General features: G+C 44.3%; 2 pseudogenes; both read right to left on the bottom strand.

Annotated features, from left to right (window-relative positions):
* The window catches only part of LOC103233516 (SHC SH2 domain-binding protein 1-like), a 632,774-nt pseudogene that overhangs the window by 233,916 nt on the left and 383,501 nt on the right, over window positions 1-15,357 (bottom strand).
* Window positions 742-2,934, bottom strand: LOC103232109 (kinesin-like protein KIF1C pseudogene; annotated as a pseudogene).

Raw genomic sequence — 15,357 nt, 5'->3', positions numbered from 1 at the left:
CTTTAAAAAAAATTAGCTGGGTGTGGTGGTGCACACCTGTAGCACCAGCAATCTGGAAGGTTGAGGTGGGAAGGTCACTTAACCTCAGGTGCCACTGCACTCCAGCCTGGGTGACAGAGCAAGACTGTCTCAAAAAAAAAAAAAAAAAAAAAAAAAAAAAAAATCACAAAAAGAACTCCAGAAATTTGCAGAGGATTCTCCTCTAGTCTCTTCCTTAATATTAAATCTCAAGTGAATAGGGTGAAACTCCATGAGGCTGGGCAAAGAGCCCAGTTAAACCATTACCACAACTCACACAACGATGAGAGACATTTCAGTTCAGATGAGCCAGAGTGGTGACTCCTGAAAGGACTAGTTACCTAGAATGCAAACACTCACAAAACAGTGAGAGGAACAAATCAACTAGAAAATGGGCAAAAATGCGAGCAGACATTTCCACTGAAGTGGATATAAAGACGGCAACTAACATGAGAAAAATGCTCAACATCACTAACTACTAAGGAAATGCAAATTGAGACTCTTATGGGACTTCAGGTGTCCATTTTCTGGCTGGGCCAGAAACCTCTGTGGCCCCACACCAAGTTCTTTTCTTGGCCTGTATCCAGGAAGAATGAGGTACAAATGAGATATGCAGACAATAAAGGTGAATGAGATGAAGACGAGCTTGATTAAATGTTAGAACAGCACTCAGGAGACCGTAGCTCCTCTCTGTAGTCAGGTCATCCATTAAGTGTTCAGTTCTCAGCAAAGGAGAGGCCCTGACGAGAGTGGGTCCTCGTTGCCTGCAGGTCCTCCCTGCAGTTCTTCAGCAAGAGAGGGTAAGTCCTCTTCCCAGCGCTTCAGTAGGAGATGGTAAGGTCTGTGGCTCTCAGAGGAGAGGCAGCCCTGGAGAGTGGCTCCTCGCTGCTGGCAGGTCCTCTCCGCAGCTCCTCGGCAGGAGAGGGTAAGTGTCCTCTCCTTAGCTCCTCGGTAGGAGACGACCTTCTCCACAGCTTTCAGTGGTGGGGAGGCGACCCTGGAGAATGGTTTCTCTCTGCCAGCAGTTCGACTCTGCACCAATCAGCAGAGAGGGTAGGTCCTCTCTGCAGCTGCTCAGGTCACCTCTGCAGCTCTCAGCAGAGATGACAGGTCCTCTCTGTAGCCGGTCATCTCATCAGCTCCACCTGTCAGCAGACAGAATACTCCTCTCTGCAGGTGATAGTCAAATGACTTCTGGCTTCTTTGTTGTCTGGATGTCTTCTGCCCTTCTCTGGCTGATCCCAGGGCTTTTATAGACCTCCGAGGGGAGGAAGTGCATGCTGATTGGTCCATGAATGGCCATGGGTGCGCCCAGAAGAGACACCGCAAGTCCCCACTCCACAGGACTAGTGGAGTGCATCTTTATGTCCAGTTCAGTGAAAATGTCTGCTCACATTTTTGTCCATTTTCTAGTTGATTTGTTTCCCTTACTGTTTTGTGAGTGTTTGTATTCTAGGTAACTAGTCCCTTCAGGAGTCACCACTCTGGCTCGTGATGCCAGCAACACTTCTCTCTCCATCCTCAGGGCTTCTGCCTTGCACAGCTTCTCCCACATCTCATTCAGCTCAGCTATAATCTTCGCTGTCTTCTGCAGCCTCTCCATGGCTTCCTCAGGCCCAATCTGGGGCTCTGCGTTGGGGGAGAATCATGGCTCCAGTTCCCCATTATGTGGAGTTAGGGATGAGAGTGAAACTGGAGCAGGGAGCAGACGATACAGCTGGCAAGGCACCTCTGACACTTCCTTCTTCCACGTTCAGGTCTTCCAGAGCAGAGGCTGACATTCCCTGAGCCATCAGTAGTTCCCGCAGCAGTGCCACCTCCTCCTGCAGCTCTCTAATCAGCTGGGCATTAGGGTCCTTGTTGATGGCATTGTAGATTTGCTTGGCGCTGTCGCCATACCCGAGGGTGATGAGAGTCTCCTTGTAATTGATGTTAGCAGGGCTCAGGGCTGCAATCTTTGCTGTGCATGAGATCCACCCAAATTTTCCCAGAGCAGCCAGGTGAGCACAGAGTCTCTGTAGGGGACAAAATCCGACTTCTGCTTCTTTGATTGCATATCCTCAAGGGCCGAGATCACCTTTCCTAAAGTAATCAGAGACTTATTGATGTTGGTGCCCTCCTTCAGGCGCAACCCCGGGTCCCTGAGGAGTCACTCGCTCACTCCCAACAAGGTCCACAAAAATGATCTTACTGAGCTGACCTTCTCCAAGTCCAGCCCAGTCAGCTGGTTAAAGGCAGCGCTGTGTGAAGACAATGGTAAAGATACCATGTGAACGGCTACTGGTCTCATTCATGTTAGTAGTAGCCACAGTCCATGCTTTATTTCCATAGTCTATGAGGTCAGCAATGTCTGCGTAGGAGGTCACAGCCAATTTGGACAGGGCCTGCATGCAGAAGCTCAGGATGCGGTGCTCCCGGGCCCACAGAGAACCTCGACTCTTGGGGTTCAAGAGGTCTCGTACCCACTCACAATAGATCTGCAAATAGCTCACCTCCACAGAGTAGGATAGCTGAGCACTCTGGTTCTCATTAATGTGAGAGAAGAAATCCAGAGAGCTGTGGCATCATCCTCTGCTACCCTGGCTCCTGCTGCCCCATCATGGCATAGGATTTCCCAGCCCCGGTTTGCCTGTAGGCAAAGATGCACACATTGTAGCCTTCAAAGGCATGGAGCAGCAGGTCCAATGTCCCGATACACTTGCTGCTGAGATGCAAACAGCATCTTCCACCGAAGTGTGTGACCAGTAGGAGTAGTCAAAGGTGAAGCTTTTGGGGATATCCTTGTCTGTTTAGGATTGATGATGGAGGGGGTGTTGCCCTGCATGCTGACCACACACTTGGCATCCTGTCTGTTGTAACATGTGTTACAAAGGGCTGAACCCTCACAACTGCCACTTTCACTGAGGCACCAGCCATGGCTCCAGACACTCCTGCCCTCCTCAGCTGGCATCTTGGCCCCAGACCAGGGGGACTGTATTAGTTCTGGCTGCCACGAGCCTTCATCCTGGGGCCTGGCCATACCAGCCAGGGGTCTGGGAGATACCCTCAGCATGGCAGGGCTCCCGATCCAGCTCGGTGGAGTGACAGGGACAAGCTTTCTGGGAAGCGTGAGGTGGGAGTGGGGAGGATCGGGGTTGGTTCGGAGCTGCCCTCGCCCCTCGCTGGGTCCCTGGGCACCAAGACACAAAGAGCCCAAATAGGCATAGTAATTGTAAACGAAAAGGACAAAGCTGGAGCCATCACATTGACTAACTTCAAACTACACTACAAGACTGTAGTAACCAAAACAGCGTGGCACTGGTACAAAAACAGACACATAGTCAAATAAAACAGAAGTAGAGAACTCAGAAATAAAGCCACACAACTACAATGAGCTGATTTTTAACAAAGTTGACAAAAACTAAGCAATGGGGACAAGACACTTTATTCAATAAATGGTGCTGGGATAACTCTGTCTATATGAAGAATGAAACTGGACCCCTTCATATCACCATATACAAAAATCAACTCAAGATGAGTTAAACATTTAAATGTAAGACCTCAAATTAGGAAAATCCTAGAAGGAAACCTAGGAAATGCCTTTCTTGACATTGGCCCTGGCAAAGAATTTATGGCTAAGGCATCAAAAACAATTTCAAGAAAACAAAAATTGGTAAGTGGGACCTATTTAAGCCAGAGTTTCTGCACAGCAAGACAAAATATTAAGGAAGTAAACAGACATCCTACAAAATGGGAGAAAATATTCACAAACTATGCATCTGACAAAAGTCTAAAATCCAGAATGCAGAAGGAACTTAATGAAATCAACAAAAAACAAATAATCCCATTAAAAAGTGGGCAAAGGGCATGAACAGACACTTCTCAAAAGAAGACACGCAAGCAGCTGACATGAAGGTTTATCATCATTAATCACCACAGAAATACAAACCAAAACCACAATGAGATAACATTTCACCAGTCAGAATGGATAGTATTAGAAAGTCCAAAAATAACAGGTGCTAGTGAGGTTGCAAAGAAAAAAGAACACTTTTACATTATTGGAGGGAGGGTAAATTAGTTCAACCATTGTGGACAACAGTGTGGCTATTCCTCAAAGAGCTGAAAACAAAACCATTTGAACCAGCAATCCCATTACCAGGTATGTACCCAAAGGAATATACTCTGTCGTAATGACACATGAATGCCTATGTTCACTGACCCACTATTCACAATAACAAGACATGGAACCAACATAAATAACCATCAGTAGTTAACTGGATAAAGAAAATGTACTACATATACACCATAGAATACTACGCAGCCACAGAAAAAAAAAAAAGTCATTCACTTTACAGCAACATAGGTTCAGCTGGAGACCATTATCCTAAACAAACAAATACAGAAACAGAAAAACAAATACCACATGTTCTCACAACGGGGAACTAATCATTGAGTACATATGAATATAAAGATCGGGACAACAGACACTGGAGACGATTAGAGAGAAGAGACAAGACTGGGGGCAAGGGTTGAAAACCTACCAATTGGGTACTATGCTCCTATCTGAGTGGTGAGTTCAGTCATATCCTAAACCTCAGCATCATGCAATACACCTTTGTAACAAATGGGCACATACCTCCTGATTCTGAATGAATGTTGAAAAAGAAAAAAGATATCGAAGAGAGAACACTAAGATATGTATATTAATAAATACATGCTCAATAATCAGTAGTAAGTTGATAATCAGAACTATAAACCAACAATCTAACAAATTAACAAAAAAAAATTGACCAGCAGCATAATAAGCAGATAAAGTAGCTAAAAACTATAATACAAAGTAAAACATACATCATATCAATGATGTTATACAGATATTGTTAACAAAACTGTTAAATACAAAGCAGTAAACTTACACATGAGTGTGCTAAATTTCTTATCAATGACAGAAATATTTGACTTTATTTTTTGAATTTAAAACAATTTGGGTTTTTTTTTTTTTTTTGTACAGACAGGATCTCCTTATGTTATAGCCCAGGCTGAACTCGAACTTCTGACCTCAAGTGATCCTGTTGCCTTGGCCTGCCAAAATCTGGAATTACAGGCATGAGCCACCATGCCTAGCCTGAAATATTTAATTTTAAAACAAAACCAGCCATACATTACTTGCCAGAAAAGAAAAAAAAATCTGAAAATAAAGAAATTGACAAATACCAAACATACGGCAGAAGATACAAACAAAATTAAAGACTGCCTATATTTACGATAGATAAGGTAACACTGAGGACCAAATAAATTAAGTGGCAAAGATAATTCTCCGAGGAGAATTCATTCATATATATCTTTTGAGACAGAAAATATCATGAAGCCAAACATATATGGAAGAAACTACTATGAGTACCAGAATACCAGAATACTTTGATTAAAACACACTCACATACTGACAAAAATGTAAGAGGTGGCAGATTGCACTGGCTCATGCCTGTAATTCCAACATTTTGGGAGGCCAAGGCAGGAGAACGACCTGAGGTCAGGAGTTCAAAAGTAGCCCGGCCACCATGGTCAAATCCTCTCTCTATTAAAAAATGCAAAAATTAGCCAGGTGTGATGATGCGTTCCTGTAGTGCCAGCTACTTGGGAGGCTGAGGTGGGAGAACTGCTTAAACCCATCAGGTGGAGGTTGCAGTGGGCCATGAGTGTGTGACTGCACTCCAGCCTGGCTGACAAAGAAAGACCCAGTCTCAAAAAATAATAAAAAATACAAGAAGTAATACAGCAGGCCGCTTCTTCCTGACAATCACACAGGCCTCCATAGCACACCAGTTATATAAGCAAACTTCCACAGACTTAATAATTAAACCGAGGAAAATTGATGCCTGGACACCAAAGTCAAAGAAGGAAACATATGTTCATTAACAGCCTTGCCCAGGCTTCTCCCGAAACCTGGAGCAAGTCAGGGTAATAAAGACGGCCCTATATCCCATGTACCAAGACTTGAGCTACTGGGGGCTCTTCTCAGGGAGCAGGGGTAGCAGCTGGAGCCACAGGAGCAGCAAGTGACCTGAGAGCCCCACATCAGAGCTTTGCATTTAGGAGCAGCTCCAGAAGACCTTGTTGCCCTTGGAAATCCACTCCCCTCACCAGGGCCAGACAGCTTAGAGGTAGAGATATCCCCCTCCACAGGCTCACCAAAACGTGCAACTGGCTGTGTGTTCTTAAGCCAGCTTTATGTCCTGTAAACCCTTAAGGTATTTCAACAATGAATATCTGATTTTCTGTAGATTTATGGAAGAAAATGTCTCTCTCTAAATGTGTATAGTGGTTCCTTCCCCCTTATCAGCAGGGAATAGTGTCAAGACCCCCAGTGAATGCGTAATACTGCAGATAATACATAACCCTATATATGCTGTTTTTTTACTATGCATGCATACATACATACATACACACCGGAAATACAGTTTAACTTATAAACTGGGCACCATATGTGATTAACAACCATAACTACTGATAAAATAGAACAATTATGACAACAGGCTGTAATAAAAGTCATGTGACTGGTCTCCATCTCTCTCTCTCTCTAAATACCTTACTGTACTGCACTTCCTGTGGCAATGTGAGATGACACAGTGACTATGGAATGACATGAAGTGAGGCAAATTACGTAGACAATTTGACATATCATTAGGCTACTACTGCCCTTCTGATGATACATCAGGAGGAAGGTCACCTGCTTCAAGTGATCTCAGAGCATTGCGCCATGACAATGTCTTTTTTGTTGGGTGTCGGGAGCACACGGTGCTGTTTGGGGGTCCTTGAGAATTGAAGATTTTTGTTTTGTTTATTTGCCAAGACCTGCTGGAAGAACACTGCAATCAGTTGTTGTTTTCTTTCTTTTAATCAAACTATTGCTGCAGAGGCTATAATTCTGCAGTGAGGATACGAGTAATTTTAACATTGCATTCCATCCTAAGATATTCCGTAATTCTTTAATGCCTGTGCAATTTGAAACACTTTATCACATCTCGATTATGTCCACAGTGCTGGTTCTGCTTCATTTCTTCACCTTTCTCTGCAGACGACTCAACAAGTTCTTCCAATTCCTTTGTTAACACTTCTTGATGGCCTTCAGTATCTTCTGCCACTTCAGCAAGCATGTCAGCAACCCTTCTCCACCAACTTGTCTTGCTGCATGAATGGTTTTCCTAACTTCTCCACTGATGCCAGAGAAGCCTTTAAAATCATTCAAGACTTCACTCCATAAGTTCCTCTAGCAGGCATTTACAACTTCTGGTTTCAATTCATCCACTGCGGCTTTCAAGAATGTTATTGCATTAGCAATAGTGAATAATGGCACTACATTATGTCCAGATTACGGTCTGCATCAATTGCTGATAAAATGTGATCAAGTACAGTCATTCATCAATTAACATAGATACGTTCTTGGAAATATGTCATAAGATGATCGTGTCTTTGCATGAATGACGACAGTGCATTTACACAGACTTAGATGTAACAGCCTACTACACACCTAGGCTGTCTAGTATGGCCTACTGCTCCTAGGCTACAAACCAGTACCACATGTTACTGTACTGAAAACTGCTGGCAATTGCAACACAATGGTATCTGTGTACCTAAGCATATCTAAACACAGAAAAGGAACAGTAAAAATCGGGCATAAAAGATAAAATACGGTATACCTGAATAGGGGACTTAGGATGAATGGAGCTTGCAGGACGGGAATTTGCTCGAGTGAGTGAAAGACTGGTGGCTGAATGTGAAGCCTAGGACATTGCTGTGCACTACTGCAGTCTTTATTAAACACTGTACACTTGGGCTGTATTACATATATTTTTTTCTTTCTTCAATTATAAATTAACCTTAGCTGTTACTTTTTGACTTTATAAACTTAATTTTTCTTAATTTTTTGGCTCTTGTAATAACACTTAGCTTAACACAATTGTACAGCTGTACAAAAATATTTTATTCTATGAGGTTTTTTTTTACTTTGTAACCTTTTTTGTTAAAAACTAACACAAAAACACCACCTGCATTAATCCCGTAGGCCTACCCAGGGTCAGGATCAACATCGTCACTGTCTTCCACCTCTATATCTTCTCCAACTGGATGGTCTTCAGAAGCAATGACATACATGAAGCCATCCTCTCCTCTAACAGTAACAATGCCTTGTTCTGGAATACTTCCTGAAGAACCTACCTGAGACTGTTTAACATTTAATTTTTTTAATAAGTAGAAGGGGTACATTCTAAAATGACAAAGGTAAAATATAAAGACATAAACCAGTAGTCATTAATATCATTATCATGTATTATGTACTGTGCATAATCCCATGTGCTAGATTTTGTATGACTGGAAGCACAGGTTTACATCAACAGCACTACAAACATGTGATGTCTTGCACGATGACCTTACCAAGGCTACCACATCACTAAGTGACACGATTTTTTCAGCTCCATTGTAATTTTATGGGACCACTGTCACGGTATTTGGTCCATCATTCACCTGAATGTCATCACACAGAGCAGGACTGTACCAGGCAGATGTATGTGACCTTGATAATATGAATGATGCCTTGGTCAGGGGGCTGAAATAATGCAGTTGTATTTGGAGGTAAAATGGAACACTGACACGTTCTTCTTCATAGCAAACAGATTCAGGATGGCCAGGTGCATTGTCTATTCTTAATAAGACTTAGAATTCCAACCCTGCCTCTTTCAAGTATTTTTTCAACTTCTGGGATGAAGCACTGGTGGACTTATTCCCTAAACAAAATGGCCATCACCCACCCCTTCTGATCATGATGCCAGAACATAGGCAGGTAATTTTCGGTTGTTTTTGAGTGTGTATTCTGTCACTATACCTGGCTTTATAATATGCCCTGAAGCACTGCCACCTAGTACCAGAGTTAATTTATCCTTCCATGTTTTATACCCTCATGCCTCCCTTGCACTTTTTTGAATGTAGATTCTTTGGGACATCTTCTCCCAGAAGAGCCCAGTTTCATTGCAGTTGGAAGACCTGCTTTGGATGATATCCTTTCTCCTTAATCAACTTCAACTCTGCCAGAAATGTGGCAGGAGCTTCCCCATCAGCAAATACAGTCTCTCCAAGAATTTTTATATTTTTCAGTCCAAACCCTTTCCTGAATCTGTGTAATCATCTCTGACTTGCAGTAAATGGCTTTGTCACTTGTTTCATGGAATCCCTTGCTCAAGTCTTGATACCAGCTCAGTATTTCTGGTGCAACACGTTGCCATCAGTTGCAACACATTTCAAGTCTTCCACCCATAAATATAATGCCTTTTTTGCCTTAAGCACTTATGCACTGTGGCTATAACTTCTGCAGTCTGAGATGTAACGAAATATTAGGACAACTCCCTCCTCATTACTTCATGGATGGATTTGTTCTTATACCTCAACACTTGGCCTGATAACTGAGGCTGCTCCTAACTGACTGCCAGGCTGTGAATGGACACCTGGACAAAGGGATGATTTGTGTCACAGGTGGGATGAAGCAGGACAGTGAGATTTCACCACACTATCCAGAATGACATGCAATTTGAAACTTATGGATTATTTCTGAAAAATTATATTGAATATTTTCAGACCAAGATTTGTGGGAACTGAAGCCATGAAAAGCAAAATCTGACAGCAGCGAGAGGGGCTTCAATTCAAGTCAAATTAACAAGCATGCACTTGATGCCTTGTGCTGTGCCAAGTCCTGAAAAAAACTGAGAACCACAAAAACATGGTTTCTGGCCACTGTCCAGTGTGGAGGGCAGGCAGGGCAAATGAATGATCGCCAGGTTACTGTAGGTGAGAAGAGCTAACAGAGGTTTAAGGCAGGGGACACATTTTGCTCAAGACAGTTAACAAGGTTCTTGAGTGGAAATCAATTTCACCTGCTTCTTGGTGAGACCTGCATGTTGTAGGACAGCCTAACATTTTCTAACAAAATATGATGAAGGCAGAAAACAAACACAAAAACAAAACTACTCCCCAAAAGTCTGGCCACCAGGGACAGCCACTGTTAGCTTCTTTCTTGCTTACCCCTGTCAGACCTCCCTGCTCTGACTGCTTTCATTCAGGATTGACCCTGGGCCTGGCACTGCACTAAGGCTTTTAAATCTCAGTTTATCCTCACAGCAAACCTGGGTGGTAAGCAGTGTTAGAAGTGGTATTGATGCAGCCATTGGCACAAATGTCAACCTGATACTACAAGGAAGGAGACAGGGAGGTCTACCAAAGGTTATTAACCTGTCCATTGTCCCAAAAGTGGCAGGACACACTACCGTCTCTACCGTCTCTTAGCCTCCTCACAGCCCAGCTCTTAGCCTCCTCAGAGGGCGAGTCCTATCCCCCAACTCCAGCTGGGCCTCCCGGTGACCCGGAGGGGCCTGGGTAGAGAGAAACAAAATGGATAGGGCAGGAACTCAGGCCGAGTGGGGAAAACACTGATGCTTTGTTGAGAGGCTTATGCTTCAGCTGGAAGGCAGTGAAGCGCCTTCTAAGATTATTGTGCATGAAAGTAACAAAACCTGTTTTGTGTTTCAGAAAGATCCCGCTTGCAGTCAATAGAGTGGTGGTATGGGACAGTGCCCTGCAGCAGGGTGGGTGCTTCTGAGACAGTCCAAATACAGAGACTTAGGTACGGACACCCCAAAAACCAGTCTTAAGTGGCATCACTGGGCTTCACAGCAGAATGGATGGATGTGAGAGACAAGAGAGAAAGAGGAATCAAAAAGAACCCTAAGTCAGGGTCCTGGGAAGACTACCTAAAGACATTTAATAATCAACTCCCAAAGTTCCAAGGATAAAGGATCCTAAAAGCAACAAGAGAAAAGAAACAAACAACATACAATGGAGCTCCAGTATGTCCTGCAGCAGACTTTTCAGTGGAAAGCTTACAGGCCAGGAGAAAGTGGCAAGACATATTTAAAGTTCTGAAGGAACAAACTTTCAAAACAAGAATAATGTATCTTGTGAAAACATCCTTCAAACATAAAGGAGAAATAAAGATATTCCTAGACCAACAAAAGCTGAGGGATTTCATCAACATCAGTCCTGTCCTACAAAAATGCGAAAGGGGTATACCAATCAGAAAGAAAAGGACACTAGTGAGCAGTAAGTGATCACTTGAAGGAATAAAAATCAATGGTAATAAGCACACAAAAAGAAAACAGAATACTTCAACACTACAACTGTGGCATGTCAAAAGACATACGTGGCAGAGTGGATTAAAAAAAAAGTAAGACCCATTTATCTGTTGCCTAAAAGAGACACATTTCACCTACAAAGACACACACATCTGAAAATAAGGGGATGGAAAAGATTCCCTGCCAATGGAAACCAAAAAAGGAGCATAAACAACTATACTTACATCAGACAAAATAAACTTAAAACAACTATAAGAAGAGACAAAGAAGGCCACTATATTAATGACGAAACGGTCAATTTAGCAAGAAGACATAACTATTATAAATATATATGCACTCAACAATGAAGCACCCAGATATATAAACAAAATATTATCAGAGTTAGAGAGCTAGAACTCTGTACAATTATAGCTGGACATATCAACACCCCACTTTCAGCGCTGAACAGATAATCCACACAGAAACTTAAGAAACAATAAACTTAATCTGAATTATAGACCAAGTGGATCTAATATATATTTACAGAATATTTCACCCAAGAGCTGCAGAATACACATTATTTTCCTCAGCACATGGGCCAGTCTCAAGCACAGACCATAACTTAGGTCACAAAACAAGTCTTAAAACATTAAAAAAATGAAATTTGGAAAAGTACAAGGTTATCAAGAAAACAAGAAGACAGATACACAAATAGTCATCTCCTAAATTTTGAGAGTGAGATAATGCTGCCACTCCCACCTGGCTCAGGTGTCAGTAGGAGGAGGGCACTCTCCGGATTCTGCAGAAGGAGGCGGCCTCCTCCTTGTCTGGGCTGCACCTCCACTGCTGCCAAAGAGGTCCAAGATACAGCACCCACAGCTTCCTACCTACCCCAGGCCCGGTGGGGTCAGCCCTGCAGTGCTCCTACGCCCCATTCCCAGCCCCTAGACTTGCTGATGCTGCCACCAGCACAATGCCAAAAACACCGCTGCTGTTGCCCTCATTGCACGGGCACTTCCTACAAGGCTCCTACTACCTGGCCGCTGCTGTGGTCCTGTCCTGAGCCTGGTCACAGCTTGAGGCCCTCCTACCACGGCCACCCTCCTACCACTCTGGTGCACTACAGTCTCCGTCGCCACCACCATCTCACAGCAAGGTGAGCCACAGTGTCCCAGCCTCCAGCCTCCACTGTGCGACAGGGGCCTCCTCCTCCTCCTGGCATGGAACAGTTGGGAGGGCAAAGCCAGAAAAGCCTAGAGGAGGATGCAGGGAGTAGTAGCGTTAGAGCTTACATTGCCATGTCAACCACTGGGTGGCAGGGGCCAGTTTCAGCAAAAGCACTCTCACCCAATCTCCAAAGTCCAGCCTCTCCTTTTGGCCCAAGCTGGCCAGGAAATGGGGCCTGGGGTGGCTGCTGGAGACACCACAGTGCCCGGCTGCCCACTCCAAAGGAACCACTGGGCCCACCAGGCCTACACCCCTTGGGGAACAGGAGCAGCAGAAACTCAGACCCAGCCAGCCCTCTACACCCAAGTGCCAGTTTCTGTTCCTGACGCCTCCACCCACAGGGCCCTGTCCCCTGTGGTGTCCCCTACTTCGTAACTGGGAGTCCCAAGCAGTCTCTGCGGCACAAACTCAAGAGTGTGTGGGCCCAGGAACCACGATGGGTGTGGGGGCTCTGCCATGCTCATGATTCCTATGGAAATGATGTGTGCCCACCACGTTCCAGCACAAGCAAGATGTCACCCTCTGGAGGGTGAAGTCCAGGGAGAGAAGAACCGCTCCTTCCCTAGATGCCACCACTGTCACAGCCACCTCCACTGACCACCACCAGCAGTGCGGCCCCCGATAGCACCCAACTCGCCCCCCACCACAGTCTGGCCCTCAATAGCGACCCTCACCTCCCCCAACCCCATCCCAACGCCGACAGCAGCGTAGTAGCCAATAGTGCCCCTAACGTGCCCCCGTCCATGGGCACTGCAGCTCCAGAGAGCACCCATAACCCGCCCCCCACTGCAGGCAGTGCAGCCCCATATAGTGCTACCAACCAGTAGCCCCAGTGCAAGCAGTGACACCTGAATAGCACCCCCAACCCACCCCCGACTGTGAAAAGTGCAGCCCTGGATAGCTCGTCCTACCACTCTGGTCGTACTGCAGTAGTCTCTATCGCCACCACCGCCAACCACAGTGAGGCGAGCCACCAGGCCACAGGCTCTAGCCTCCAGCTTGCAACAGATGGTTCCCCTTTCTCACTCCTCCTGTAGCTGGGCAAGGAGCAGCTCTCTCTGATGGCCATCTTCTACTGCTCTGATCACGCTGCTATTTTTGTGGCCATATTCTCTGACTACAAAGGAACAAAAATAGGTATCAGTAAGAGGAGGAATTGTGGAAACCATACGATCATATGGAAGTTAAACAATATGCTCCTGAATGAATGACTAGTGGGTCAACGAAGCTATTAAAATGCAAACGGAAGAATTTCTTGAAACAAATGGTAATGAAAACACAATATACCAAAACTTATGATACACAGAAAACAGTACAAAGTCAAATTTATAGCTGTAAGTGCCTACCATCAAAAAAGAAGCAAAACTTCAAATAAACAATACATCTTAAACACCCAGTCAAACTAAACCCAAAATTAGAAAAGAAATAATAAAGATCACAGCAGAAATAAAACTGAAATGAACAAAATACACAAGATGAAACAAAAAGTTGGTTTTCTGAAAAGTTAAACAAAACTGACAAACTTTAGCCAGGCTAAGAAATACGGAAGATTCAAATAAATAAAATCAGAGGGAAAAAAAAGGAGGCATTACGATGGTTACTGCAGAAATTCAAAGGATCATAACTGGCTATTCTATGCCAATAAATTGGAAAGCCTGCTAGAAACTGACAAATTCCTAGACACATACAACCTACCTAGGTAGAACCATGAAAACATCCAAGACTAGAACAGATTGGTAACAAGTAATGAGACTGAAGCCATCCCAGGAAAGAAAAGCCCAGGAATTGATGGCTTCACTACTACTGAAGGCTTCACACTAAATCTTTAAAGACCTAATACCAATCCTACTCAAAACATTTTGAAAAACAGAGAAGGGAATACTTCCAAACTTAATTCTTTTTTTTTTTTTTTTTCTGTGATGGAGTCTTGCTCTTTCACCCAGGCTGGAGTGCACTGGTGCAATCTCGGCTCACTGCAAGCTCCGCCTCCCTGGTTCATGCCATTCTTCTGCCTCAGCCTCCTGAGTAGCTGGGGCTACAGGCGTCTGCCACCACACTCGGCTAATTTTTTGTATTTTTAGTGCAGATGGAGTTTCACCATGGTAGCCAGGATGGTCTCGATCTCCTGACCTCGTGATCTGCCCACCTTGGCCTCCCAAAGTGCTGGGATTACAGATGTGAGCCACCACGCCTGGCCTTTCCAAATTTATTCTATGAGGCCATTATTACCCTGATACCAAAAATCAGCCAAAGACGTCAAAAAAACAAAAAACAAAAAACAAAAAACAAAACCCCACTACAGGCTGGTATCTCTAATACTGATGCAAAAATCACCGACAAAATACCAGCAAATCGAATTCTACAATACCTTAAAGAGATAATTCCTCATGATTAAGGGGGATTTATCCTTGGGATGCAAGGACCATTCAACACGAAATCAATGTGATACATGATTATCAACTGAATAAACGACAAAAACTGTATGATCATGTCAACTGAAACTGAAAAAACATATGATGAAATTCAATATCCCTTCGTGCTATAAATCCTCAAAAACCCACACAATAAAAACCACATGACAGAGACCCACAGCTAGAATCACATGGAATGGGGAAAAATTTTCGAAAGCCTTTCTTCTAAGATCTGGAACACGATAAGGATACACACTGTCACTATTGTTATTTATCATAATGCTGGAAATCCTAGCTAGAGCAATCAGTGTAGCCCGAGACATCTTCCATCCCACCCTGCCCCCTGCTACCAGCAATGTAGCCCCCAAATAGCGCGCCCAACACACTCAAAGCGCCGCCCCCTCCCTACAACGTGGGCACTGCAGCACCTAATAGTGCCCTGAACCCGAAACCCCCAAAACACCCCTGCAGGCAGAGTAGCCCCGGATAGCACCCTCAGCCCACCTCACTGCTGCTGGCACTACAATCCAGGTAGTGCCTCTAAACTGCTCCCCGAGGGCAGTGTAACCCTG

This window comes from Chlorocebus sabaeus, chromosome 5 (assembly GCF_047675955.1).
Source record: "Chlorocebus sabaeus isolate Y175 chromosome 5, mChlSab1.0.hap1, whole genome shotgun sequence".
Classification (NCBI taxonomy): Eukaryota; Metazoa; Chordata; class Mammalia; order Primates; family Cercopithecidae; genus Chlorocebus; species Chlorocebus sabaeus.
The sequence above is the reverse complement of the archived record's forward strand: the minus strand, read 5'-3'. Positions and strand labels throughout refer to the sequence as shown.